The sequence below is a fragment of the Ovis canadensis genome, chromosome 11, assembly GCF_042477335.2.
Source record: "Ovis canadensis isolate MfBH-ARS-UI-01 breed Bighorn chromosome 11, ARS-UI_OviCan_v2, whole genome shotgun sequence".
NCBI classification, from domain to species: Eukaryota; Metazoa; Chordata; class Mammalia; order Artiodactyla; family Bovidae; genus Ovis; species Ovis canadensis.
This window is the reverse complement of record NC_091255.1, coordinates 66,843,939-66,870,190: the sequence shown is the minus strand read 5'-3', so window position 1 is coordinate 66,870,190 and position 26,252 is coordinate 66,843,939. Positions and strand designations below refer to the sequence as shown.

Sequence of the window (26,252 nt, the reverse complement as noted above, 5' to 3'; positions counted from 1 at the left end):
GCTCTTTGCCACCCCATGGACTGTAGCCCGCCAGGCTCCTCTGTCCATCGGATTGCCCAGGCAAGAATACTGCAGTAAGTTGTCATTTCCTCCTCCAAGGGATCTTCCTGACCCAGGGATTGAACCCACGTCTCTTGCGTCTCCTTCATTGGCAGGCAGATTCTTACCACTGTGCCACATGTGAAGCCCTCACACACAGCAAAATTTCGAAGTCACTCAGTTTTTGTCCGACTCTTTGCGACCCCATGGGCTGCATGGCCTACCAGGCTCCTCTGTCCATGGGATTTTCCAGGCAAGGGTACCAGAGTGGGTGGCCATTTCCTTCTGCAGGGGAATCTTCCTGACCCAGGGATGGAACCCAGGTTTCCCTCATTGCAGGCAGATGCTTTACTAACTAACCAAATGTTAGTTAGTTAGTATTTAGTTAGATGCTTTACTTTACGAACTGTCGGAGCAAAGAGCTATACAAATCCTAGCTCGGGGCTATCTGGGATCCTTCATCAATTTTTGTTTATAAAACATGGTAAAACAATCAATGCCTGGAAACTCCAGTATGCCAACCTCAAGAAAGGGTCGTGTTTGCGTGGGCACACACACGTGAGTGTACGCATGCTTTCCAAATTGTTTTCGTCTTAGGTGAGGGCTACTAGAGCTACAAAAAGCGCCATCAGGACTTCTCTGGTAGATCCTTGGTTAAGAATCCACCAGCCAGGACAGGAGACACAGGTCCCATCCCTGGTCTGGGAAGACTGCACGTGACCAGCTAAGCCCGCGCACCGCAGCTACTGAGCCTGTGCTCCGGAGCCCGTGAGCTGCAGTAAGAGGAGCCACCACGAGAGAAGCTTGTGCCCGCGACGAGAGCGCAGCGCCCGCTGGCTGCCACGGGAGAAAGCATCGCACAGCCAGGAAGACCCAGGGAAACTGAAAATAAAGTGTTTTTAAATCGGGTTTCCCTTGTAGCTCAGTTGGTAAAGAATCTGCCTACGGTTCAGGAGACCCAGGTTCGATCCCTGGGTCAGGAAGATCCCCTGGAGAAAGAAATGGCAGCCCACTCCAGGATCCTTGTCTGGAAAACCTCATGGACAGAGGAGCCTGGTGGGCTGCAGTCTATGGGGTCGCAAAGCATCGGCCACGACTGAGCGACTAACACACGCAGAAAGTGCAATAAGTTTTCCGTCCACTACTTTACCTTTCACCGGTGACCGAAAAATGATATGAAGACTAAATCTCACCCATGTTATTTTCCTGCTTACTTAATAGGGTACCATGTATCAGTGGATTGGTTTTGGCTCAAGGAACAAAACTCCTCATTAAAAGCAGTTTAAATGGTAAGGGCACATCAGAAGGTAATGGGGCAGGGTGTCTCCAGAAGGGGTTAAGTCAGCCACTCAACAACTGGTCTCTTTCGGAGTGTTTTGGCTTTCCCTAATAACTGCAACTGATAGCAGCTTCAAGCATTACTTAAAAAAAAAAAAACACAATATTTTTAATTATTTATTCACTTATTTGGTCAAGACTTACATGCCAACCCTTGAAGCAAAAAGAATGAATCTTTTGATGAATCTTTTCATACAGTATTTTCCCAGAACCTGCAGCAGATTGCTGTTACCTTTCTTATGCCGAGTTTAGAATGCCTGCCTTTAAGTCCATCACTAGCATAGGGAACCTTAAGAATCTCATGACTGGTTAAGATCCACGAAGTTGTCTCCCTTATCATCCTCCTAGTCCACCCTCCCTGGCACATGGTTTCTCTAAACTTCAACCAAATCGGGGTCCTATGGGGGAGATACAGCAGGAATTGGCTACCGAGCTGTTGTAACCAACAGATGCCTAGACACAATATTTCTTTCATTGCTCAAATCTGTTTGAACACAAACCATAGAAACTTTCATAACTGAATCACAGATTCACAGATGACATAGTTGTCTGTGTTTGGAACAGAAATCAATTATCTATATGACAGGTGTATGGAAATCTTTTATTATAATTTCATACCACATAGCTCAGTGGTAAAGAATCTGCTTGTCAAAGCAGGAGGTGCAAGAGATGCAGGTTCCATCCCTGGGTCAGGAAGATCCCCTGGAGAAGGAAATGGCAACTCGTTCCAATATTTTTCTTTGGAAAATTCCAGGGACAGAGAAGCCTGGTGGGCTACAGTCCATGGGGCTCAGGAAAGCGTCTGACTCGGCTGAGCACGCACTCATGAAGTTAGTTATCTCAACCTTCCTTCCTCCAAACTTATCCATCCAGCAGCTTGTTCCAAGGTGACCTGCTTGAGGAGGTGTGAGTTTCCCCTTAAAGATGAAATAAAACGATAGTGCGTGTTCATGGCAGGTGATGACTTTGTTCTGCAGTGGGACCGCTGATGACACTTCCCTCCTGAAAGGAGCAACTCTCCCAGAAGCTTGGAGACGTCTCAGCGTGGGAGGCAGGAGCTCTGCTGGGAACGGAAGATTGGACCAGGGGTCTGCCTCCCACCCAGCTGAGGCTTCCAGCCAGGGGCAGTCTTGAGGATGGAGGTCCGATCACCCGGCAGTCCTGGGAGCATGGTCTCTCCACTTTTAAAATAGCCCAGCGATGCGGCCCCGGAACCTGAAATGCGAAGGCCTGGAGTTAAACCCAGACCCTGCAATTCCCTCTTCCCCACAGGCCAAACGAGGACTAATTTTAAACAAACCACCATGGCCAAGCCCGGGGAAAAGGCCGGCTCGCGCAGCGATTGGAGCCGCGCCGCTGCACGCCCCACCCGGCCTGTTTACTTCTGCGGAACCTCTCGGGGATGGACCACCGGGCTGGGGCTTGGGACGTGTCCATCCTTCCCTGAAGTTCCCTTTTCAGGTTAAGATTAGGAAATCCTTCCCCACACCGGCCCCCACCGAGCCAGAAGCTCCTGCCTTCCTCCCTTCTGGTTGTTTTCATTAGGAACTCACGTCTGGATTCCTATAATAGACTAGCCGAAAAAAGAGTCCTGCTAAAACCTGTCTACATAGGTGCTGAAGTCACGGGTTTTTATGTCAGTGTTCCAGAGAAACAGAAGAAATAGGACATTATATATACATGTGTGTGTATTTATGTATATAAGATCCATATTTATTATAGATTATCCTATATAATGTGATATATAATGTGTAAATATATGTTGTATTTATTATATGTATTATATATTATTATATGCGTTATATATTATATTCCTTATTTGTTTATATGTTTTTATACATACTTAATGTATACTATATATATATATCAGTTCAGTTCAGTCGCTCAGTCGTGTCCGACTCTTTGCGACCCTATGAATCACAGCACGCAGGACCTCCCTGTCTATCACCAACTCCCAGAGTCTACCCAAACCCATGTCCATAGAGTCGGTGATGCCATCCAACCATCTCATCTTCTGTCGTCCCCGTCTCCTCCTGCCCCCAATCCCTCCCAGCATCAGAGTCTTTTCCAATGAGTCAACTCTTCACATCAGGTGGCCAAAGTATTGGAGTTTCAGCTTCAACATCAGTCCTTCCAATGAACACCCAGGACTGATCTCCTTTAGGATGGACTGGTTGGATCTCCTTGCAGTCCAAGGGACTCTCAAGAGTCTTCTCCAACACCACAGTTCAAAAGCATCAATTCTTTGGCGCTTAGCTTTCTTCACCATCCAACTCTCATACCCATACATGACCACAGGAAAAACCATAGCTTTGACTAGACAGACCTTTGTTGGCAAAGTAATGTCTCTGCTTTTCAATATGCTGTCTAGGTTGGTCAAAACTTTCCCTCCAAGGAGTAAGTGTCTTTTAAGTTCATGGCTGCAATCACCATCTGCAGTGATTTTGGAGCCCCCCAAAATAAAGTCTGACACTGTTACCACTGTTTCCCCATCTATTTGCCATGAAGTGATGGGACCAGATGCCATGATTTTAGTTTTCTGAATGTTGAGCTTTAATCCAACCTTATATATTTAAACATATGTTTTATGTATTATATATAAGGGATATTCAGGTGGCTCAGTGCTAAAGAATCTGCCTGCCAATGCAGGAGGCACAGGTTTGATCCCTGGGTCGGGAAGATCCCCTGGAGAAGGAAATGGCAGCCCACTCCAGTATTCTTGCCTGGAGAATCCCCTGGACAGAGGAGCCTGGCAGGCTATACAATCCATGGGGTCACAAAGAGTCAGACATGACTGAACAACAACATTATATATAAATGCATAATTTTAAAGATATATAATTTTATAATTATGCATACATATGGGCTTCCCTTGTATCTCAGCTGGTAAAGAATCCGCCTGCAATGCAGGAGACCTGGGTTCGATCCCTGGCTTGGGAAGCTCCCCTGGAGAAGGAAAAGGCTATCCACTCCAGTATTCTGGCCTGGAGAATTCCATGGACTGATTTCTAAATCCCATGGATGGAGGAGCCTGGTAGGATACAGTCCACGGGGTCACAAAGAGTCAGACACGACTGAGCAATTTCACTTTCTTCATATACACATATGTGTGTATATACATATATGTGTGTGTGTGTGTGTGTGTGTGTGTGTGTGTGAGCCATAAGAGACGTGGGTTCCACCCCCGGGTCAGGAAGGTCCTCTGGAGGAGGAAATGGCAGCCCACTCCAGTATTCTTGCCTGGAAGATCCCATGGACAGAGGAGCCTGGCTGGCTACAATCCACAGGGTCGCAAAGAGTTGGACATGACTGAAGTGACTTAGCATATACATACATATATATATAAAGTCATTCAGTTGTGTCTGACTCTTTGTGACCCTATGGACATACAATCCATGGAGTTCTCCAGGCCAGAATCCTGGAGTAGTAGCCTTTCTCTTCTCCAGGGTACCTTCCCAATGCAGGGATCGAACCCAGGTCTCCCTCATTGCAGATGGTTCTTTACCAGCTGAGCCACAAGGGAAGCCCAAATACATATACAGAAATATGCATTTGTATACATTTCCTGACATACACTGGAGGAGGAGGTGGCAGCCCACTCCAGTATTCTTGTGTGGAGAATTCCATGGATAGAGGAGCCTGGAGGGCTACAGTCCATGGGGTCACACAGAGTTGGATACAACTGAGCACTTCATATATATATATGAAGAAATTTGTTTCAGGGATTAGCTCATGTAATTACGAGGACTAGAAAGCCCGGAATCCATAGGGCAGGGCAGCAAACTAGGAGCTCAGGTGTGGATGAATTCTGCATTCTAGAAGCAGATTTTTCTTCTCTGGGAGACAGTTTTCGCTCCGAAGTCCCCTTTGACGACCTGAATGAGATCCACCCACATTACTGAGGTAATCTCCCTTACTTAAAGCCAACAGTTCACGAATGTTAAACACACCTACACGATACCTCCTCAGCAATATTTAGATGAGCATCTGATTAAACAGCCAGGCGCTGCAGCTTCGCCAAGCCCCCACATAGAACTAACCGTCACATCTTCTGGCGGCTTTGCTGGCTGCTGAACCTCTGTGAAGTTCTTGTATCGTAAGCAGCTTTGGAGATGTTCAAACCTCTTAGCTATGGAAAGATAAAGATTGCATGGACCTGGGATTCACAGCTGCAATTTTAGCCCCAGGCAGCACCACCCACTGAAGACGCCCCTGACCCTGGGGGTCTCCATGTCTCAGTCGAGTCGTGATGAAATAGCTCTCAAGCTGCCTGCTTATTATCTGTTAGGCAGTTTGCTAAGTACTTTAACAGCATCATTTGGCTGAGGTTATTCCACTGAAATGAATCCTTACATTCTCCTTTGCAGATGAGGAAAAACCCAAAGCTCAGAGAGGCTCAGACACTTGTCTGAGGTCACACAGTGCTCTCAGCAGAGGGTCGAGACGTGAACTGCACTCTCTGACACGTGTCCATGTGTGTCCTGTGGAGCAGGACCTACGACCAGAACTGGATGGATGGATGGGGGGTTTCTTCCTTCTTCCTTCCGTTCTGTCTTACCCTGCTTTCTTCCAGCTTCCTACAAATTGTCCATTCCAGGCACAGCCCTCTTGGCAGTTTGCCATTGTCGGGGAGGGTGGGAAATCAAGGGAGGGGTTAACAAAGCTGAGGTGCTGAGAGTCTTCAACTAGCAACAGTCGGGAGAGCAGGAAGAGGCGTTTCGAGATGTGAAACATGTTTTTGCCAAAATTCAAAATCTGGCTCTGAACAGAGTTAAAATATTACCTCCGACCAAAGACATCCCGGGAGTCTCTACCTTCATTCAGTCATGCTTGCCCCGATCACATTTGTTTATAATTGCTTTACAATGTTGTATTAGTGGCTGCTGCTGCTGCTAAGTCGCTTCAGTCGTGTCCGACTCTGTGCGACCCCATAGACAGCAGCCCACCAGGCTCCGCCCTCCTTGGGATTCTCCAGGCAAGAACACTGGAGCGGGTTGCCATTTCCTTCTCCAATGTAGGAAAGTGAAAAGTGAAAGTCAAGTCACTCAGTCGTGTCCGACTCTTAGCCACCCCATGGACTGCAGCCTACCAGGCTCCTCCGTCCATGGAATTTTCCAGGCAAGAGTGCTGGAGTGAGGTGCCATCGCCTTCTCCGGTATTAGTGTCTGCTGTACAGCAAAGTGGATCAGCCATACCTATGCAGACACCCCCTCCCTTCTGGCTCTCCGTCCCATTCAGGTCACCACAGAGCACTGAGCAGAGCTCCCTGAGCTACACGGCCTGCTCCCATCAGTTCCCTATTCATCCACAGCATCAGTAGTGTCTGCGCGTCGGGCCCGATCTCCCAGATCCTCCCACCCTCCTTCCCCCTTGTGGTTCGTGTATCTGGCTGCGGTTTAGTCATTCAGTCGCCTCTGACTCTTCTGTGACCTCATGGACTGTAGCCTGCCAGGCTCCTCTTGTTCATAGCATTTTTACAGGTGAGAATACTGGAGTGGGTTGTCATTTCCTTCTCCAGGGGCCCTCCCAAACACACCTCCTACATTGACAGGTGCATTCTTTACTGCTAAGCCACCAGGGATGCCCTGATACACATATGCAGTGAAATATTACTCAGCCATAAAAAAAGGAATGAAATTGGGTCATTTGTAGAGAAGCAGATGGGCCTAGAGAGTAGAAAACAAGTGTCATAAATTAACGTATTTATGTGGAATCTAGAAAAATGATACGAAGAAAGTGAAAGGATTAGTTGCTCAGTCCTGCCTCCTCTGTCCCCATGGACTGTAGCCCGCCAGGCGTCTCCGTCCATGGGATTCTCCAGCAAGAAGACAGAAGTGAGTATCCACTCCCTCCTCCAGGGGATCTTCCCACCCCAAAGACTGAACCCAGGTTTCCCACATTGCAGGCAGATTCTTTACTGTCTGAGCCACCGGGGAAGTCCCGAAAAATTAAATAGGTGATCCTGTTTGCAAAGCAGAAATGGAGACACAATCTAGAGCACAGGTCCCATTTTTTATATCAGCCTCCTCCTAGTCCCAGGCCAGAAGATGTCGAAGGATACTGCCCAAGTCAGTCTCTGTCTGCAAGCAAATACAGCCATCCTGCTCAAGATACTCACGGAGGAAGAGGCCAGGCCTTGCCTAACCTATTCTCCTGCCCAATAAATTACATTTAAGATTGTCTTTGCAGCTTCTGTCCTCACCCAGCCGAGCATTACTGTCTCAGAATCAGAGACTGAAACCACGGCCTCTGGGAGAGACAAATGGAAACAAAGCCTGCGACGATCAACCAAGAACGGTTTCATTTCACACACAACGGGCAGTTTCTGCCACAACTTTTTCCTTCGAGTGAATCAACATCAATGAAAACTGGCTGATGTTCTGGCTCACCAGAGAATGCAGAACAAAGCCGTGAAACGGAGCCTGCCCGATTCTAACCCAGTTCAGAAGGACAAATGGGGAGTCACTCAGCAGACCCCAAACCCCTGGTCAGAAAATGATGTCCATGGAGCCAACCGTTTTATGAACCACCGACCCAACCCTGTTGCTAGGCAAGGAGATTAAAATAGTTAGTTCACCAGCCTTGCTGTGATGAGTGACGTTTTCGTCAGTCCATCATTGACCCGATGGAACTTCTATGTTTTCATGTAAAGTCAAAGGTGCAGTAGGAAGAATTTATTTTACAAAATGACTCCAGCACTTCTACCACGTGAGGCGTGTATCTGTCTCTCTCCTTCACGTCACTCAAGCTCCTGCTCAAACGCCACTTTCTCAGAGAGAGAAGTCCTGGTCACCCTCTCGACATGACACCCTCCACCACCCAACACTGGGATTCCCTGGTGGCTCAGCAGTAAATAATCCGCCTGCAATGCAGGAGTCGCAGGAGACACAGGTTCCATCCCTGGGTCAGGAAGATGCCCTGGACGGGGGCATGGCAACCCACTCTAGTATTCTTGCCCAGAGGATCCTATGAACAGAGGAGCCTGGTGGGCTGCAGTCCATAGGTTGCAAAGAGTCAGACACGACTGAAGGGACTTAGTGCGAACACACACACACACGCCACCTAACACAGCACAACTTCTCGATCTAGATTTTAATTCCTGGCATCATATTGATTATATGTATCTGTTTCTTTATGAAATATATCTCCCCTGCTAGAATGTATGCTCTGTGAGCACTGAGTCATTGATTAATCTAATCATAATTCTGTTTTCAGCATCTAGAACAATATTCAGCACAGAAGAGATACAAGGGGCTGGATAAATACCTGTTGAATGGATTGATCAACGGATCAGTCGCTTAACAGACCTTGCTGAGGGTTTCCCTGGTGGTCCAGTGGCTAAGAATCCGCTTGCCAATGCAGAGAACGCAGGTTCAGTACCTGGTCCAGGAAGATCCCACGTGGCCTGAGGCATCTGTGCCCATGTGCCACAGCCACTGAAGTCTGTTCTCAGAGCCCATGCTTTGCGAAGAGAAGCCTGCGGACCACAACGGACACCGCAACTAGACAGAGTCCTCACGGCAACCAAGACCCAGCACGGCCAACACACAAATAACAACTTTTCGATTCAGTACATTTTAGAAAAGGCCATTCTGAGAGTGAGCAGTCTCGGAGCTTGATATTTGAAATTCTCTCGTTGGACAGCTACCCTGAAAATTCTTGACCTTTGCTGACTCCTAGTTTCGGATTCCATGGGCTATGATTAGGCTGAAGCTTGAGAGTCTCTGATTTGGCTGGTAGGAAAACCAGCCAAGAACTGTTCTATGAGTCACATGGACAGAATTGCCTTTGAAGAAGTATCCAGTTGAAACGTAGACACCAATAGTTGAGCAGCAGGTCCACATCCTAGATCTGGCGTTTCCCAGATGAGTCATCTTGGGATATTTATCTTAGCATCTCCGTGGTTTTGGTTTCCTTGTATGTAAAACAGGAATGATGCTACTTCATAGGATTTTGTGCAAGGAAAAATAAGCAAGTACATGTAAGTTATATTTCCTACACAGAGGGAACACTCAACAGGGACTAATCGATGTTCATTTTGTTATTTGAAAAATTAATAAAGACAGTGTCATTTAGAGCCAGAGCTTGGGCAAGGCTGTGGAGCGCCAGGGACACGGAATGTTACGGAGGAGTCACTGTCGGGCGTCAGCCGTGCACCTCTTCTTAGTCCTGGATCTGCAAGAAACGGACAAGCAAGAAATAAAACTAGTGTGAGAAGAATGTTAGATGCCGTTTGTCTCGTGGTATTATGATGCTTTACGATGAGCTTCCCTGATAGCTCAGTTGGTAAAAAATCCATCCGCAGTGCGGGAGACCCTAGTTCGATTCCTGGGTTGGGAAGATCCACTGGAGAAGGGATAGGCTACCCCCTCCAGTATCCTTGGGCTTCCCTTGTGGCTCAGCTGGTAAAGAATCCGCCTGCAATGCAGAAGACCTGGGTTCGATCCCTGGGTTGGGAAGATCCCCTGGAGAAGGGAAAGGATACCCACTCCAGTGTTCTGGCCTGGAGAATTCCATGGACTGCATAGTCCGTGGAGTCGCAGAGTTGGACACGCCTGAGCGACTTTCACTTTCATTATGATGCTTAGAGAACATGTATCACCATCAGAGGAAATGCCATTCAGGAGAAGAACAAAATCCAAACCCCAGCAGGACCAAGACTCACATTTTAGCAAATGCAGAGGTTCCCTGAGGTCGCTGGACAAAATCCCTGTTGACAATAAGACCAGTGGTTCTCAGGCTAATCTCCAAACTTCCTTGAGTTCCCATGGGCTTCCACCTGGTACATCTACAGGCTTGCCCATACACATTTGGCAAAGAGAAGTCTTCTATTTTTTAATTTTTAGTTGGTGTATAGTTGCTTCACTGTTGCTGTTACAGTTACTTTATAGTTGCTCTTGTGTTGGTTTCTGCTCTACAACAACGTGAATCAGCCATAAAGTGAAGTGACTCAGTTGTGTCCGACTCTTTGCAACCCCATGGACTGTAGCCTGCCAGGCTCCTCCATCCATGGGATTTTCCAGGCAAGAATACTGGAGTCTGTTGCCATTTCCTTCTCCAGTCAGCCATAGGTATACACATATCCCCTCCCTCTTGAACTTGCTTCCCAGTCTCCCCATCGCACCCCTCTAGGTCATCACAGAGCACCAAGCTAAGCTCCCTGTGTTATACAGCAGCTTCCCGCCAGCCATCTATTTTATAAACGGTATTGCATAAGCCAATGCTACTCAAAGAAAGGACTTTTAGAGATACCTGTGAAGATCACGTTATCATGAGAACAAAATGCATTGGCAAATGGCACGCCATTGACTGGTACTCCAAGACTGAGGACAAGATGAGAACTGTATGAGGGGTGATTTCAGGAGGAGCCCTGCATCATCAGATGTCCAAGCCGCCTGTCACAATATGATGGAGGTCCTGCCATGCTGTGTGCGCAAACCAACCCGCCTCTCTGACCACATCTGATCACGCCAGGGAATGGTCGATAAGTCAAAGGTAGCCACATAGGGCCTGGGCGTGAAGTCTCGATGTCTCTGGAGGACACTGTATTCCAGTTCTGCCCCAAGAGATCGTCTAAGTGGAATGATAGCATATTAGCCCATTCAAATCTTTTCTTTCAGGAAGTATGGCAATTAGACAAACTAAGAAAAGACTAGTCTCCTAAGTACAGTTCTCTAGGAGAGTGGATATGCCTCATGGTTCTGGGTCTACTAAGATTCAGGCAGACACCGTGATGGAGGACAGATTATCTCTTTCTTGCGATTCATCCCCCTTCCTGGGGGTAACCACTGGGGCTCTCCCATAGCTGGACACAGAACCTCACACATAATCTCCAAGTGTTTTCATAAATTTTAGTAATAATACAACAATCCAAGGGAAGGACAAAGAAGGCTGAAACAGCGAGAGTAAAAATGTCTGTCTGCCCTCATGTCCTTCCAAACAGATGACTGGTTTTTAAGACTTTGATGTAAGGATATCATCCATGATATTCACAGTGCCTCCACAGTCTCAATTATTTCTCCATTGTGTTTGTAAGAGAATTGGAGCTCAGAGTTATGGAGTAAATTTGTTGCTACAAAACTGCAACTTCATAGGTTTGCTTAACCATACTGCATTCCTCTTACCCTGCTGCTGCTGCTGCTAAGTCACTTCAGTCGTGTCCGACTCTGTGCGACCCCAAAGATGGCAGCCCACCAGGCTCCCCCATCCCTGGGATTCTCCAGGCAAGAGCACTGGAGTGGGTTGCCATTTCCTTCTCCAATGCATGAAAGTGAAAAGTGAAAGTGAAGTCGCTCAGTCATGTCCGACTCTTAGTGACCCCACGGACTGCAGCCCACCAGACTCCTCCATCCATGGGACTTTCCAGGCAAGAGTACTTGAGTGGGGTGCCATTGGCTTCTCCGCCTCTTACCCTAAGTTAACCATAAATTTTAACACAGGTAAGATTTAGATCTTGAAATAAATTCAAACTGAGAAAATGAAAGAGAAATCTGTAATTATGATCTAGCTTTTAGTGAAACTGAATGTTAGTCACTTCAGTCATGTCTGACACTTTGTGATGCTATGGGCTGTAGCCAGCCAGACTCCTCTGTCCTTGGAATTCTCCAGGCAGGAATACTGCAGGGGGTTGCCATTCGCTTCTCCAGGGGATCTTCCCAGCTCAGGGATTGAACCCTTGTCTCTTGCATCACAGGCAGATTCTTTACCAGCTGAGCCGTCAGGGAAGAGCCCATCTCTTAGTGACCAGCTTTCAAATATGCCGCTGGGACTGTGAAACCATTTAATGAAGTTAAAAGCAACACGACATATTCTGCCATTTTTATTCCTTTCTCTTCTGCATTTGGGGGCTTCCCTGGTGGCTCATATGCTAAAGAATCCACTTGCAATGCAGGAGCCCAGGATTCCATCTCTGGGTTGGGAAAATCCCTTGGAGGAGAGAATGGCAACCCACTCCGGTCTTCTTGCCTAGAGAATTCAATGGACGGAGGAGCCTGGTGGGCTGCAGTCCCTGGGGTCGCAAAGAGTCGGACACTACTGAGCGACTAACACTGTTCACTGGTCCTCTTCTTTTGGCCAGAAGGCGGTGGTGGGTGGTCATGAACTGTCCCCTCAAGCAGGAACGTCAAAATAGTCACACTCAGATTCCCGATGTCCCATATGCACAGCTGGCAGTGGACTCGGACTCTCATGGGAAGGGCGTGAGGCACAGGTTAGTCCTTGGCCTCCACAGTTTGCTCTGACTTCTGACAGGCCAGCTCAGACCGGAGCTGTGAAGTTTCCCAAGCTCTGGGCAGGTGATGCAGGCCCACCCTGCAAAGAGCAGTCTTTCACCTTCTGAAGACTTGACCCTGTGAAGCAGCAAGGAAGGAGCTTTCTGGCTCCGCTCCCTGGCACAGTCGTGACCTAGGGCCGCTTATTCTGACTAGCGAGTCCTCGAAACTGAGCCTCTAGAAATCTGTAATTGATGACCTGAGTGAAACGGACAACTGAATCAGAGGATGCGAAAAGCATGCTTCTCCTTCCACCTCCACCCAGACCTGAAATCTTTCGAGTGGACCAGACAAAGAGGAGCTGGTAAGACTGACCTCAGGGAAGAGCAAAGTCAGGGAGAGAAGCTAGCAGACTCGACAGAGGGCATTCTGGAGGGCCTGGCCGACTGTGTAACTAAAGAGGGAGGCAGCCGCCTTTTGCAATTCCAAAAAGTATGTTGTTCAGTCGCTCAGTCGTGTCTGACTCTGTGACTCCACGAGCTGCAACATGCCAGGCCTCCCTGTCCGTCACCAACTCCTGGAGCTTGCTCAAACTCATGTCCATTGAGTAGGTGATGCCATCCAACCATCTCATCCTGTCACTCCTTTCTCTTCCTGCCCTCAATCTTTCCCAGCATCAGGCGCTTTTCCAACGAGTCGTGTTGCTTTTTCCTAAAGCTGCCCTCATTCCTATGTCCAACCCCAGGGAGGCAGGGCAAGTATCACTCTTCTCATAACTTCATTTTAATTTTTTAAAATCTTTTGGCCACACTGCTCAGCACATGGGATCTCAGTTCCCCAACCAGGGATCAAGCCACACACTCTGCAGTGGAAGTTTGGAGTCTTAACCACTGGATCTCCAGGGAAGTCCCTCTTCTCATGATGTGAAGTGAGAAAGCAGAGTCCTTTAAGGCGAGCTGCCAGAGCTCCCAGGAGTAAACTGTTCCCCATCCCATCCTCACGGCCACACGTCCCTGGGCAGCAGCCCCTAAACTCAACATCCTCCGCCCTTCCCAGCGGCGCCACTGAGCTCCTTGCCATGGTTTCGCTTTCCTGCCCCTGACAACGGCCGTCTGTCAGAGGCCCTCGGCGCCTGGAATTCGAAATTGTTTTTCTTCCCTCCCTTCCTCAGGACCAGATTGTTCCTGAGCTCCGGGCTGCATGGCCAGCGCGGGCCTGACGGGCTGGCACGAGGCTTGCGTGGAGGATCAGGGTTTGTTTGTTCAGGATCGCTCATGAGCGATGGAGTGCTGGCCTTGGCTTCCCCGTGAGAGGGGCAAGGCAGCTAGGCATGTATTTGCAGGGAAGCAAACTTCAAGAACAAACAGAAAACACACACGCTCCACATCCTGTCGGCCAAGCCCAGGGCTCCCGGTCCTGACAGGTGATCCATTCCGGCTTCCTCACCGAGACGTGCGCCGTGAAGCGGGGCGCAGACTGGGGTTCCCCACTTTCCAGCAGGGTGGGCCCGCAAAGGCGACCTCCACAGGCACTGCATCTGCAAGCTCCGCAGCGTTCTTGCGGTTCCTCCAGCACACCCGAGTCTTCCCCACCCCAGGGCCTTTGAGTGGACGCCTGTCCTGGCCTGGTGGGCTCCTCCCGCGGCCCCCTGCCCTCAGGAACATTGTCTCTAAGGCTGCAGGCATCAGCTTAAACCCCATCTTCTCAAAGAGCCCTTCCCCGGCTATCCTGTGCAGTGAAGGGCGCCCCCCACCCCCACCTCAGTTATTCTCTATCCCGGGCCCTCGTTTGCGTTCTTCAGATATTTGTCCCAATCTCTAACACTCCTTATTTGCTCTTTCTTCCTGTTCAAACGTGAAGGGCCTGGGGAGTTGCTCTCAGCTGGGTCAGTGCAGTACCTGGGGTCTGATGAGGACTCAATCAATATCTGTTTAAATCATAGTAAATGTCCTTGCTTTGTCTAGGCTTAATGAGTTCAAGACGAAAATCAATAACAGCCACCAGAACCCAGAATCTCCACTCCTGAGGGCCATTTTATCTTCCACTGAGTTCATGCGAATGACAAACATCAGTGGCAGAAAGATACATAGCCCCAAAGGTCAAGGGAACTAATGATTTTAGTGGCAAACAAACAAATAAAGAAATGACCCGCTCTCTGGTGTGTCTTCCATCCGCTGCGCACTATACCAGCCGTGTAACATTTTCCCCCACGTCAGCTTGAAAACCTTCTCTACCTCCGTAAGTACAGAGTGTGTTTATAAAAATATCCTAACTTAATGGTCTGGATGAAGTGATATTATCAGTGATGAGCTAATACATGGAATTTATAAGAATATATGTCTACTTACAGCTGATTCACGTTATTATACAGCAAAAATAACACAACACTGTAAAGCAATTCTCCTCCTCTTAAAAAAAAATCCTGTGACAAGCCAAATGGAAAAGAATATTTAAAAAGACTGTATACATATGTATAGCCAAACCAACTTTGCTGTATAACAGGAATTAACAGCATTGTAAATCAACTATACATAGGGAAAAAGTTCTATTTATACAGTACAAATCTGTCAAGTGCCTGAGATTATAAATAAATGAATAAAGCAATTCTACACTCAAGAGCTAATAGTCTTGCTCAGAACACAAAATATATACTTATTAAACTGCTCTAGGAGCTTATGAAGAAAGCATAAAATAGTATAATGAAATGATTTTAGATAAATGTTTTGATCTAGAATTCATAGGAAAAAAATCAAAAGAAAAGAGTTTTGGTTAAAGTCTTGAAGACAGTCATGGAATAGAGATTGGCACAGAACAATTATAAGGTTTTAGAACTGGAAGAAGTTTATTATTAAATAGAATCCCCTTTTACAAGTGTGCTTTTGGGGGGAGAAAAATTATCTTCATTTAGTTTCATATACATCCATAGTTGAATTTTAATACAAAAAGAAAAAAAAATTGAATCTGACGAATGTTTGCAAACAAGATACTTCCAAATAGATTTTGCTCATGTTAGCCTGGAACAGAGTAAATGACAAATTGTACTGTTATAGTCAAGGCAACAAAGTCTGTAGTCCAGGACCACTTGGCCCAACCCTTAAGCAAGCTTAATTTTTATCTACTAGGAACAGTAAACTCATTGTTGATTCCCAGTTGTATGTGTGAAGCTGTTTAATAGAGTCTCACGGAAAACTTTCTACTGTATTTATTTATTATTGCAAAAACAGACACTTTTGTATCACTGCCCTCATTTGTCAGCTAATTATTTTTTCTTATAAAATCCACCCCTGGTTCCTGGTTACCTGTAATCCATTCTGCATCTTATCACGTGTCCTGAAGGTAAAACTACAAGGCGACCTCTAGATGTCTTTGTTCTGTGGAAGGAGCTGCTATGTGCGCATGTGCATGGAAGTGTTTAAGTGAAATATATCTGTAACATTGTGTAAATTCAAGAGGCAGAACATGCTGACCTGATGCATTTATTTATGCATCTGATACATTTACATTGTAACAGGACTGCCTCTGTAGCTATAGCCCTTCTGTCACAGCACGTAACTGTCATTTCTTTTTGATGTTGGGCATAATTCAGATCTAGTCTGAAGCCAGTCTGATGCTTATAATACAAGGTTGTCATCTACACTCACTATGCCCTGTATCACATCTCCAGGACTTAATTTACCTGCTAGTTACAAATTTGTAACCTTACAAATCATCTCCCCTGTCACCCCGCCTCCCAGGCCTTGGTAAATCACCTCTTTACTCTGTATTTACAAATTTGGCTACTTTATTATTTTTCAAAATTATTTAGTTTTAATTGGATGATAGCTGCTTTACAATATTGTGTTGGTTTCTGCCATATGTCAACATGAATCAGTCACAGGTATATATATATATGTCCCCTCCGTCTTAAACCTCCCTCCTACCTCCCGCCCCATCCCACATGTCGAGGTTGTCACAGAGCACATAAGTTGAGGTCCCTGCGTCATAGAGCAAATTCCCACTATCTGTTTTGCATACGGTAACATATATGTTTCAATTTGGCTTCTTCGGATTTAACATGTAAGTGATATCAAACAGGATGGGTCCTTCTCTACCTGGCTTATGTCACTTAGCATAATGTCCTTGAGGTCCAACCATGTAGCCACAAACAGCAGGGTTTTCTTCTTTCTCGTGGCTGAATGATATTCCACTGTGTGTGTGTGCGTGTGTGTGTGTGTGTGTGTGCTTAGTTTCTCAGTCGTGCCCAACTCTTGCAACCCCATAGACTGTACCCAGCCAGGCTCCTCTGTCCATGGGATTCTCCAGGCAAGAATACTGGAGTGGGTTGCCGTATCCTTCTCCAGGGGATCTTCCCAACCCAGGAGTCAAACCCAGGTCTCCTGCATCGCAGGCAGACTACTTACTGAGCTATGAGACTGCAGCTCAGCTACTAGGGAAGCTCATATATTGCACACACTAATATATGGGTACCATTCCCTTCTCCAGGGGATCTTCCCGACCCAGGGATTGAACCTGGGTATCCCTCATTCTAGGCAGGTTCTTCACTGTCTGAGCCCCAGGGAAGTATAATCACACTTCTTCTTCACCTGTTCAGGTATTGACTTGATGGGTGACAGGCTCTGAGACTGGTCTCCTATCTTGGCCATTATGAATAAGGCTGTGCACGTCCTTTCAATGCCCTGTTTTCATTTCCTTTGGGGGGAACCCCTCATTTACAAATGCAGAGCATGAGGTGCATGTGATATTTTCCCCACCTGGTCCCTGTAGCAGAGGCCAGTGAGGGAGTGAGGAGCCCAGGTGCCCAGTCTTTCCACTACATCATTCGGGCTGTTTCAGGAGGAGGTGGGGCAAAACCCCAGCTGTGGCACCAGGCTGAGTGAGCAGGATGTGGCCGTGGTCATGGAGACACGACCAGGCTAGGAATGGAAAGACGTGACAGGAAAGGCTTGGAGGTGAACCGTGGTGTGGCAAGTGGCTCCTTTCCTCATAGAACATCCTTATTTTGGGCCTGTTGACTTGCTAAGTGGCTCCTGAGTCATCCCTCTCGAGGCTAGGAACCAACTCAAATAGAGGAGCTCACACATCACGCCTTTCACCTTGGGCACCGTGGGTACCCACCAAACATTTGTTGATTTGCTTTGACTATGATGCTAGAACTATGAGCATGCCACGGAGGAGTCTGTGTGCCCCGTGACCATAGAGCCTTCTATTTATGTTGGGAAGATTCAGAGCAGGAAAAAAATAAGTCACCTCATTTACAGATAGCAGGCATCACTCCTGTTGAATCAAAGTGCCCTTGTTGACTTGAAAGAACAGTTGAGCTGGAAGAATGTTGCAGAGTGGAAATGTAGCAGGAAGGCGCCATTTTCACTCTCCCTCTCCTGGTGAGAGCTACACCCAAGCACCAGCCCATGGGCATGGCCCCCTTTCTCCAGCCGAAGGAGGAACCTCCCCAGAGAACGGTGGATTCAAGCTCTCCTGTTTAACAGTTCAGTTCAGTTCAGTTCAGTCGCTCAGTCGTGTCCAACTCTTTGCGACCCCATGAATCGCAGTACGCCAGGCCTCCCTGTCCATCACCAACTCCTGGAGTTCACTCAGACTCACGTCCATCAAGACCGTGATGCCATCCAGCCCTCTCATCTTGGGTTGTCCCCTTCTCCTCCTGCCCCCAATCCCTCCCAGTGAAATCCGGGGCATGACGGCCACCTCTTTGAGCCCACAGTCCCCTCACTTGCTGACACAGGTGAGGCACGCAGCAAGATGCACAGCAAAGAGCAGGTGTCCAGGAGAGACGAGTGCTTCTTTCCCTACCAATCAAAGCAGTCCAGCAAGGGAGGGTGGGCTGTACAGGGAAAGAGAACAACTTTGCATGACCTGGTGGAGAGACGATGGAGGGTCGCAGAAGCGGGGATCCTGAGGACTTGTCAAATCACGAGGCAAGCCTTGAACCTTCCAGAAAAAAGGAAGGAACAGAGGCAAAGTGTGGGCATCCCTGATGGCCCAGTGGTCACGAACCCGGCTGCCAATGCAGGAGTCCCGGGTTCAGTCCCCGGGTCAAGAAGACCCCCTGGAGAAGGGAATGACTACCCACTCCAGGATTCTTGCCTCGGCAATACCATGGACAGAGGAGCCTGGTGGGCTGTTGCCCACGGGGTCACAAAAGAGTCGGACGTGACTTAGCAGCTAAACAACAACAACAAAGAGACACGGTGTGAATCGAAGAGAAAGGTTCAGACTGTGAGGATCTGAACTCTGCTTTAAGGCACGAGCACCGTGGGCAAGTTTGACTCCCTCTTTGGAACTCAGCTTCTCAAGTTTTTTTTTTTTTTAAGGAAGCTTTAATGTTGATCTCTGAGGGTCCTTCAGGTTCTGTGGTTCAATGGTTTTAAACACTGAGATGGCAAAAAAAAAAAAAAAAAAAGGCAAGGGCTCAGGGGAGAGAGATCTCCCTGGTTGTCCTTCCCATTACAGCGTAGAAGCTAAATAAACTAAGAAACACATCAGGGCTCAGCGGGAAAGAATCCCACTGCTGATGCAGGAGACGTAGGTTCAATCCCTGTTCCGGGAAGATCCCCATGCCCTGGAGCAACCAAACCTGTGGGCCCAATTATTGAGCCTGTGCTCTGGAGGCTGTGTTCCATGACAAGAGAACCCACCGCAATGAAAAACCTGTACATCCCGGCTAGAGAGGAACCCCTGCTCGCCGCAGCGAGAGGAAAGCCTTTCCAACGATGAAGACCCAGCACAGCCAAGATAAATAAATAAATAAAATGATATATCGATAAAAGGAACACATCAGTGCCTTATGGATCTTGTGATTCTCAGGACAGTAACCAAGAGATGAAGGTGAAATACACTATTTTCTGCCTAGACAGTCTCCACTTCCCCCTGCTTCACAGTTACCTTTGGGGGCAGCTGCAGGGCAGGAATGCTGAAGGGAACACTCTACTCTATTTTAAAGGGTGATACGATTGGTCTAGTAGGTGAAAAAAGAAGCCATTTAAACCCTCTGTGTCTTTAACCATCCTTGACTGTAAAGTGAGCCCTGATGCTGAATGTTTTCCTCTTGGCTGTGCTTCCAGGGTGAAGGGAGGCACAAGAGTGGAGGAGAGATTCGGAGTGGAAGTCCGTCCTTCCATACGGCTATCGCAACTGCATCCTGAACCCTGTTAGCAACGTGGCCTGAGGCTGGCTTTGAGTTGTTTCAGTTCCCTGAAACTCAAACATCCCCAAGATATGCTGGGCGATCCTGAGACATCAGTCATCCCAGACCAAGAACCTCCCACTTCCCAAGTTGAAAAACCAAAGGATGTTCTTTGTTCTTTGCCTTGGGGAGGCTGACGCTGCTGATCCCGTCCAAGCGTCTGGATCTGTAGAAGCTGGGTACACATCAGTTACCCTGGGCTGCCTAAACGAAGTGCCACAGACTGGGTGGATTAAAACAACAGAAACATACCATCTCATAGTTCCAGAGGCTAAAAGTCCAAGTTCGCGGTCTCAGGAGGGCCACGGCCCCTCTGAATTCAACGAGAAAGGCCTTGCTAGTCCACGCCCCTCTCCCTGCTTCTGCAGCCTCCGGTGCTCCCTGGCCGACAGACCCACGGACCCAACCCTCCGCCTTCTCACGGTGCCCCTCCCTGTATCTTACTTCCACGTGTGTGCAGATTGTCCCTTTTAAAAAGGATTCCGATCCCATAGGATCTCAGGCCCAACCTCTTCATCATGACCTCATCTCAACAAATTATATCTCAATGACCCTCTTTCCAAATAAGGTCAGATTCCAGGGTACTAGGGATTAGGGTGTCAGCATTTTTAGGAGAACCCAGTTCCGTTCTCACCACTACTAGCCTTCTCTCACTTACAATCAAGAGGTCAAGAATTGAAAGTAACGTTCCCCAAAGACTAAAGACCGTGAACACTGACCCTCTGTCCCCAGTACTCCTGCACGAGAAATGATACATTAAAATGGATACCAACGCAGGCAGTTCCAATGGATAACCGGCCCTAAGCCCTCTCCCTTCACCCAACCCACATCCCCAACCTCCATGAGCTTCCAGGCACTTGTAATACATTCCACTTTCTAAGTAATATACCCCTCAAATGATCCTACGCCAAAGCTGTTCACACCACACTAAAGAGTCCTGATGTTGAAGTAACCTATTCTATTCAGAGAAGAAGGCCACTTCCTGGAGGAAGTGGCCAGGAAAAGACACGACTGTGAATAAATCAAACCCCGAAACAGTTTCACAGCAAATGGTTACCCGTTTCCCTGAATCCCCACAAAGAAACACTGAAGCTACAATGGACAGACCTCCCACATGGACACAAAGCACATAAAACAACATTGCTTTTACTTCTGTCTTGGCTTCAGATACAGAAAGTTGCGGGGGAAGGTCATTTAAAAACGCTCCCTTTCTTGGTGTCTACTAACGTATTACTTCAACTTGGGTATTATCAGGCTAGTTACCCAAAGACGGATGCAGAACAAGAAGCCGATCGCATTTCCCAATCTTATTTGCAAACAAGCGTTCATTTCCTGCTTATCAAGGCATCGTGCGGGTACTTTGTCCGTTCAAATCATTGTCTTAAGCCACTGATGCAAACCACTAACCAAGGCCGGCCCCAGCCAGAGCCTGGACGCTCAGTGTCATTGAACTCAAGGAGCAGATAATTAGTATTGAAAGGTGTGATTGCAACCCAGTCAGCCAGGTAATCAGCCCTTGATTTCTCTTCAAGATTCGAGACCAGTTGGAAATCTTAGCCCAAGAGGAGGCTGGAGGGAATTATCCTGGAAGTGTAGTATCCCTTTTCAAATATAAACACGGGACAATTATCTCAGCCAGTCGGTTCCTCCTTGCTAGGCACGCAGCATCCCAGGCGGAGAGCCGAGGGCACCGGGCTCTTCCCAGGCAGGTCTGCCTCCCAGCCCCAGCTCCCATCACCCCTTCCAAGCCTGTCGCAACCCCAAGATGTCTCTGCAGACTGAGAATCTTCCTCCTGCTGCTTGTTTTGCAAACATGTGTCTGCCTCGTGGGAACCTGCCCTGACCTGAGGCTTTGCCCTCCCTTTGGGCTGGGATGGTTAAGGCTTCTTGAGAAGGCCTGCTCTCTTTTCCCACTTAGGTCTGATGGCCTGAAAGTGGGAGATCGGAAGGCATCTTTCTGCTATTCCTTCAAGGACAGAGTTCCAGTTCCCCATTCTCTGATGCCAACAGATAACTTAGGGGCATAAAACTCAGTTAAATATTTAAATGAGCATTGGCATAAAAAATAAAAATACTTTAGGCAGTGAGACAAAGCCTCAAAAGATATCCCTTATATGTGGACTCTAAAAAGAAATGATACAAAGAAACTTACACACAAAACAAAAGCAGACTCTCAGAGTTCAAGAACCAACTTATGGTTGCCGGGAGAGGGAAGATGGAGGGGAAGGGACAGTTCAGGAGTTTGGGATGGACATATACACTCTGCTATATTTAAAATGGAGAACTGGTAAGGACCTGCTGTAAAGCGCAGGGAACTCTGCTCAATGTCATTGTGGCAGCCTGGGTGGGAGGGGAGTTTGGGGGAGAATGGATACATGTGTCTGCATGGCTGGGTTCCTTTGCTGGTCATCTGAAACAATCACAACATTGTTTATCGGCTGTACTCCAACACAAAATTAAAAATTTTTAAAAAGAGAGAGTTCCAGTCTCCTTCCTGACCATGGGTGGGTCCTCCTCCATGGACAAGGATTTCATCTGACAAGGAAGGTATATATGGGAACACACTCACTCTCTATCAAAGGATGCTTTCTCCATCTCTTTACAGGGCTCTGCTTTACCCAAATCCACAATGGCCGATGTAGTTAGACAGCAAGATAAACACGAACGTCTGTAAAATACAGACTCTCTCCCGCTCTGACAGAGGCGGTGCAGCCAGTTACTTGCTCCAGACTGAGAGGGAGGGTCCAGGAGGTAAACAGAGCTTGCACACAAGACTCCGTGTGTTATCAACATATCACGTTCAGGTTCCTGCCAACCTCACAGCAGGCACATAGCTCTGTATTACGTAATGTGGAGAGCAGCAAGGTTCTGGGAAAAGAGGTTTTTTTTTTCCTTAGACCCTATCTTCCAGCTTGGGCAGATGTCTTCTAAGTCACACCAAGTGACTCAGGAGCTGAGTCCCCAGAGAAGAGGCTCAGAGCTCCAGGCCACTGCTGGTCCTTCTTGCTGCTAGAAAAGGCTGACTTTCCAGTCTTCCCTTGCCTTCTACATAAACCGCACCTGCTTCCAGAGTGCCCCGTTCCTTCCCTACCTTCCATGAGTGCTAGCGTTACTGCTCACTCGTGTCTGACTCTTTGTGACCCCACAGACTGTAGCCCCCCAGGCTCCTCTGTCCATGGGATTCTCCAGGCAAGCATACTGCATCAGGTTGCCATTTCCTTCTCCAGGAGATCTTCCTGACCCAGGGGTCAGAGCCGGGTCTCCTGCATTGCAAGTGAATTTTTTAAATTGTCTGAGCCACCAGGAAACTACATTATGAACATTTCAAATATCAAGAAAATTTGAAAGAGTCACCCAACAACCCTCGAGGAGCGTTTTTAAATTATGACCCTTCTCCTAGGTGGCTCTCGTATTCCTATTCTTTTCTCCAAGCCACTTTTTTCAAGAGATTTGTCACAGGAAGCCTAGGACATGGGAAAGCAGTGCTCCGTGGTTGTTCAAGCTGTCCCCCAGGGTTTCTAGCCATCCTCTTTCAGAAAGGAGAACCCAGGTTTCACACAGGTCTGGGTTTGGATCTCAACACTTCCTCTTACCAGCTCTGTGAAGCTGGTGTCGTTGTTCAGTCACTTAGTCATGTCTGACTCTTTACACCCCCACAGATTACAGCACGCCAGGCTTCCCTGTCCATCACTATTTCCTTGAGTTTGCTCCAATTCGTGCCCATCGAGTTAGTGATGCCATCCAACCATCTCATCCTCTGTCGTCCCCTTCTCCTGCCTTCAATCTTTCCCAGCAGCAGGGTCTTTTCCAATGAGTCAGTTCTTTGCATCAGGTGGCCAAAGTATTGGAGCTTCAGCTTCACCATCAGTCCTTCCAATGAATGTTCAGGGTTGAATTCCTTTAGGATTGATTGGTTTGATCTCCTTGCAGTCCAAGGTACTCTCAAGAGTTTCTTCAGACGTGTTATTCTGTTGCTCTGAACATCAGCTCACCTTCAATTTATGATGAGCAGAGAGCTCGCCCAATTAACCTATGCCGAGCATTTATTAGACACCGAGAACTCCCCGACATGACATCCGCTAGCTCAGATCCTCACAATGGCCTCGTGAGGAGAGGAGTCCTAGTGTTCCTCCCATGGTAGAGAACGAGGCTGGACACGCAGGTCCTCCACCCCTGGGCGCTCGCGCACAAGGAGCCATCACGTATTCAGCATGGCGTATTCAGTCCAATGTTTTTACTCACGGTGGCTTTTCAATGAATAATTCAAGGATTAGTATTAGAAGTAGTCATATTTTTAGAAAGTGTCTTCGATCAGTATCCAATTATAGCTGAGAATGTTGCCAACGATGAGTGCTTCTCACTGCCCTGGATTCCTATTTATTGTTGTTATTTAGTTGCTCACTTACATCTGACTCTTTTCTGACCCCATGGACCGTAGGCTCCATGGACCCCAGGCTCCTCTATCCATAGGACTTCCCAGACAAGAATACTGGAGGGAGCTGCCATTTCTTTCTCCAGGAGATCTTCCTGACCCGGGGATCGAACTCGGATCTTCTGCATTGGAAGGCGGATTCTTTACCCCTGAGCCACCTGGGAAGCCTCTAGAGTCCTAAATTCCGTTCTTTAAAGAGCTAAGGCCATTACTAGAGCCTCAACACCAAGGAAGTCAGCCCCAAATGGAGGGCTCCTCAGAGAGCTGTCTTCTGTCTAGAGGCACAGATCTCTCTGCACAGCAGCGCTCTGAGTGCTTGGATGTTAAATTCAGAAAACTGGGCAGTGCAGCTGTGATAGGAACTGGAGGATGTTCAGATGCCCCAGTTAGGTGATGCCACGCCATATCAGACAAACAGAATTCAGACTCCAGCGCTGGTGAAGGTATATCTTTTGTTGGCTGGATCATCTTTTTTTTTTAATGATGGAAATCTATCAAGTCTAAACTCTGTCCATATGCCCTTTTGTAAACATGACTGTTTACATCGAGGAAATATTTCCAGACCGGCTCATCCCTCATCTGTTCAGCCCAGAGATATTTCCCATGGTGGCTTCCATATAAATTTGAAACCCTAAGAGTTCTGGGGCTCTTGCCCCAGGGATGATCAGCCCTCCTCTGTTTCTAGGGTGAGGTACAGGATGCCTTAAGCATGGATTAATGAACTGCCATCTTTCAGGCCAAAACAAATAGCTCTTGCAATTCGCAACCCTTCTCCTTCTAAGCATCTTTGAACACCACCCTAACCCAACTCCCCCATGAAGGAGCATGCCAGAGATCACTAAGGGCAGAGTCTTCTGGCCTTGGGAGAAGCAAAAGAAGAGTGAGTGGATGCTAACTTTTGATGAAGAACCACCAATGAGTGAGAGATACAACTGAAGCCCAGAGATGCGATACAGCTTTTCTAAAATCATGGAGCTGGGACTTCCGTGGCAGTCCAGTGGTTAAGACTTCGCCTTCCGATGCAGAGGGTGAGGGTTCCATCCCTGGTGGAGGAGCTAAGATTCCCACGTGCCTCACGGCCAATAAACCAGAACACAAAACGGAAGCAAAAGCATAAAAAATTCAATAAAGTCTTTAAAAATGGTCCATATCCAAAAAAAATCTCTAAAAACAGTCACAGAGCAAGTTGATCAAACAGAAAAAGAGAAAGAGAAGGAATTTAAGATTTCTGAGCCAAGAGTACTGCTGTGCAAGAGAAGGAGAAGTATGGCATCCCTCATAAGTGGGATCTAAAAAAAACGAGACAGTGAACTTACAGAACAGAGACAGACTCACAGACTTAGCGAGCAAGCATATGAGTGTGTGCGCAGGGGTGAGGACGTAGGGAAGGGATGGTTAGGGAGTTTTGGATGGACATACACAGAAGACAGAGGGCGAGATGGTTGGATGGCATCACCGACTCAATGGACATGAGTTTGAGCAAGCTCCAGGAGATGGTGATGGACAGGGAAGCCTGGTGTGCTACAGTCCATGGGGGTGCAAAGAGCCAGATACGACTGAGCAACTGAACAACGATGACAGCTATTTAAAGTGTATACCGAACAAGACCTCCTGTACAGCACAGGGAACTCCGCTCAGTGTTACGGGGCAGCCTGGCAGGGCAGGGAGTTAGGGGGAAAACGGATACATGTATGTGTATGGCTGAGTCCCTTCCCTGTTCACCTGAAACTATCATCACGTTGTTAATCAGCTATACCCCAATACAACATGAAAAGCCTTTTTTAAAGAGTACTGCTGTGGATTAGACAAGGAATAACGCCCATTTGCTCAAGTCCAGAGACTCGAGAACTGAAACAAATCCTTGCAGCACAAGCGTTTCGTAAACCACTGGAAGCACCCTAATGACACTGTCTTTCTGAAAGAGAAGCAGCTTCAGATACACCCAGGCAGGACACTGCCGGTGAATCTGATACATTCACATCCAAAGGAAAATAAAAGGTGGGGCGCAGGGGGCGGGGCAGGGGCAGGAATC

General features: G+C 47.6%; 1 long non-coding RNA gene across 1 annotated transcript in view; it reads right to left on the bottom strand.

Moving 5' to 3' along the window:
- Positions 1–1,483: 1,483 nt before the first annotated feature.
- LOC138415445 (uncharacterized) overlaps positions 1,484–26,252 on the bottom strand; it is a 41,846-nt gene continuing 17,077 nt past the window's right edge. The window contains exons 2-3 of the long non-coding RNA XR_011247253.1: positions 8,644–9,552; positions 1,484–2,592 (exon numbers count right to left, since the gene is read on the bottom strand). This is a non-coding gene — a long non-coding RNA (uncharacterized lncRNA). The remainder of the gene's footprint in view (positions 2,593–8,643; positions 9,553–26,252) is intronic.